Source organism: Alligator sinensis, unplaced genomic scaffold (assembly GCF_000455745.1).
Source record: "Alligator sinensis unplaced genomic scaffold, ASM45574v1 scaffold600_1, whole genome shotgun sequence".
NCBI lineage: Eukaryota > Metazoa > Chordata > Crocodylia > Alligatoridae > Alligator > Alligator sinensis.
This window is the reverse complement of record NW_005841859.1, coordinates 3,982,566-3,985,866: the sequence shown is the minus strand read 5'-3', so window position 1 is coordinate 3,985,866 and position 3,301 is coordinate 3,982,566.

The window sequence follows — 3,301 nt, the reverse complement described above, 5'->3', positions numbered from 1 at the left end:
GATCCTAGCTACCCTGACAGTGAAATAGTGCCTCCTAATCTCTAACCTGAACCTATTCTCTAGCAGCTGCTGGCCATTGTTCCTCGTCACCCCAGGTGCTGCTGGGGAGAATAGGGCTCTTCCTATTTGCTGCTGATATCCCCTAACCAGTTTGTAGGCAGCCACCAAATCTCCCCTCAGCCTCTGTTTGCTGAGGCTGAACAGGTTCAGGTCCCTCAGCCTTTCCTTATAGGGCCTGCCCTGTTGCCCTCCAACCAAGTGGGTGGCTCTCCTCTGAACCCTCTCAAGGCAGGCCACATCCTTCTTAAAGTGTGGTGCCCAGAACTGGATGCAGTACTCCAACTGAGGCTGGACCAATGTCACGTACAGGGGGAGTATCACCTTTCTGGACCGGCTTGAGATGCATCTTTGGATGCACGACAAGGTGTGGGTGGCTTTGCTGGCTGCGGTCTGACATTGGCGGCTCATGTTCTAGTCATGGAGTCAGTAATGACTACAAGATCCCTTTCTGCCTTTGTGCTCACAAGGGGGAACTCCCCAGCTTGTATGTATGCTGTGGATTCCTTCTCCCCAGGTGCAGCACCCTGCATTTATCTACATTGAACCCCATCCTATTACCATCCACCCACCTCTGTAGTCTGTCTAAGTTTAATTGCAGCCACTCTCTCCCTTCAAGCGTGCCTACCTCTCCCCACATCTTGGTGTCATCGGCAAACTTGGCCGTGTTTTCCACTCCCTCGTCCAAGTCGCTGATTAAGATGTTGAACTGTGTAGGCCCCAGGACTGAGCCCTGGGGGACCCCGCTGTTCACATTCCGCCAGGTCGAGTACAACCCGTCCACCACCACCACTCTGGGTGCACCCCATCAGCCAATTTTTGACCCATCTAACTGTGTAGGCATCAATGCCACAGTTGCTCAGTTTGTTAATGATAATGGGGTTAGAGACCGTGTCAAAGGCCTTCTTAAAGTCCAGAAAGATTACATCCATGGCGACACCATCATCCAGGGATTTAATTACCTGGTCTTAAAAGGCCATCAGGTTGGTCTGGTGGGACCTGCCTTTGATGAACCCATGTTGATTTCCCCTGGGCATGATCTCCCCTGCTGGCCCTTCACAGATGTGCTCCTTAATGATTTTTTCAAGGATTTTCCCCAAGACTGATGTGAGGCTTATGGGCCTATAGTTTCCCGGGTCCTCCTTCCTCCCTTTCTTATAGATGGGGACCACATTAGCTAGTTTTCAATCTCCGGGCACCTGGCCCGTGGACCATGATCGCTTGTACAGCCAGGCCAGGGGCACAGCAATGACCCCCGCCAGCTCCCTCAATATCTGTGGGTGGAGGGCATCAGGGCCCGCAGATTTGAAAACATCCTGCCCTTCCAGAAGATCCGTAACTACTTCTGCGCAGACCCGAGGCCTGGCAGTGCTATCCTCAAGATTGCCTCTACCTGTGGTGGGAGAGCTGTCCTGTTGCCTGTCCAAGAAAACAGAGGCAAAGAACTTGTTAAAGATTTCGGCTTTCCCATCTGGCACAGCCACAAGATTACCATTTGAGTCTAACAGGGGCCCTATATTACCCGGTGCCTGCTTCTTACTCCCAATGTATTTGAAGAAGGACTTTTTGTTGTCCTTAATCCTGGTTGCTAGCCTGAGCTCCACCCCCGCCTTGGCCTTCCTAATGGCCATCCTATGCTCATGGGCCAAGGAGGAGTATTCCTCCTTAGTGAAAACCCCTCTTTTCCACCGGGTGTACGCCTCCCTTTTGGCCCTCAGGCATTCTCGAATGCCTTTGCTGAGCCATGAGGGTTTCAGAGCCCTCTTACCCCACTTCTTTCTCTCAGGGATTGTCACACTCCTGGAGGATTGTCCCCTTAAAGTATGACCATCCCTAATCTCCTACATTCGTTGGTTTCCCACAATTTAGACTTTGTACATGTTATGCAACTGCTGGAGTTGGAGGATGTGAGGCCAGTTCAGAAGGATCTCAAAAGATTGGAAAGTTGGACTACAGCTAACAGAATGAAGTTCAATGTGGACAAATGCAAGATGCTACACCTTGGGAAGAATAATCAACAACACAGATACAAAATGGGGGACACCTGGCTGGATGACAGCACTAAGGAAAAGGACTTGGGAATCTTCGTAGATCACAGTCTCAATATAAGTCTGCAGTGTGATGCAATTGCACAGAAGGTGAATGAGGTTGTAGGATGCATCAATAGAAGCATTAGGTGCAAGACATGGGAGGTGATAGTGTGTGTAGTTTTGGGCTTCACACATTAAAAAGTATGTGGAAAAGTCTGAGTGGTTCCAGAGGTGGGCAACAAAAATGATCAGGGGCTTGGCAAGCAAGTCATGTGAGGAGAGGCTGAAGGAGCTAGGCATGTTCAGCTTGCAGAAAAGGCACTTATGAAGGGACATGATAGCCCTTCAAGTATTTGAAGGCTGCTGCCATAAAGAAGAGGGAAAGCACCTTTTCTCTGTTGCTGCAGAAAGGAGTCTATGAAGTTGCAGCAAAGTAAGTTTAGATTGGATATCTGGAAAAAAAAAATTCACTGTTAGAATAGTGAAGCAGTAGAATAGACTGCCTCAGGAAGTTGTGAATTCTCCATTGCTGGAGGTGGTTAAGAAATAGTTGGTCAGCCACTGCTTGGGGAAGATCTAGGTGTAGCTATGTCTGTGTTCTACCATGGGTATTTCCCATGCTTCTGGACTTTGTTGGTTGCCCTCTCCCCATCCACCTTTTCTGCTACATGTGTTTTCAAACCTTCCCAGAGGCATTGCGTGCTGGCTACAGCAAGGCTGGGGACTTTGACTGGAATGTGTCAGTGCTCCTGCTAGGAGCAAAACCAAAGATTCCTGGCTAGATCTTGCCCCTCCACTTGGGGTTGCACTGATTACCAGGGATACTGGTTTTCTGTTTCCCATGGAAAAACAGAGAAAACCACAGATTTCCCAGTTTTATCAGAGAAATTGTGGATTTTCTCTTTTAGAAGAGAAACCCCTGGATTTCTTTGCCCCTTTTGCAAAGAGCTCTGCAGGATGGCTGAGTTCCAGGCTCCAAGAGCTGTTTGCAAAAGGGGCAGGAAACTCTCAACCCTGCCTGGAGAGAGAGAAAGAGGGGGAAGGGCGGGGCCTGATGCTTACATTTACCAGAGACTGGTTCAGGCTCACTCTTCGTGCTGGAGGTAAGTGGGACTTGGGGGTTGTGGGGCGGGGCTGAAGGCTAAGGGATCTGGGAGGTTTGTAGCTGGCCAGGCACTCCGGCTGGGAGGAGGGAGGGTGGGGAGTGGCTGGCT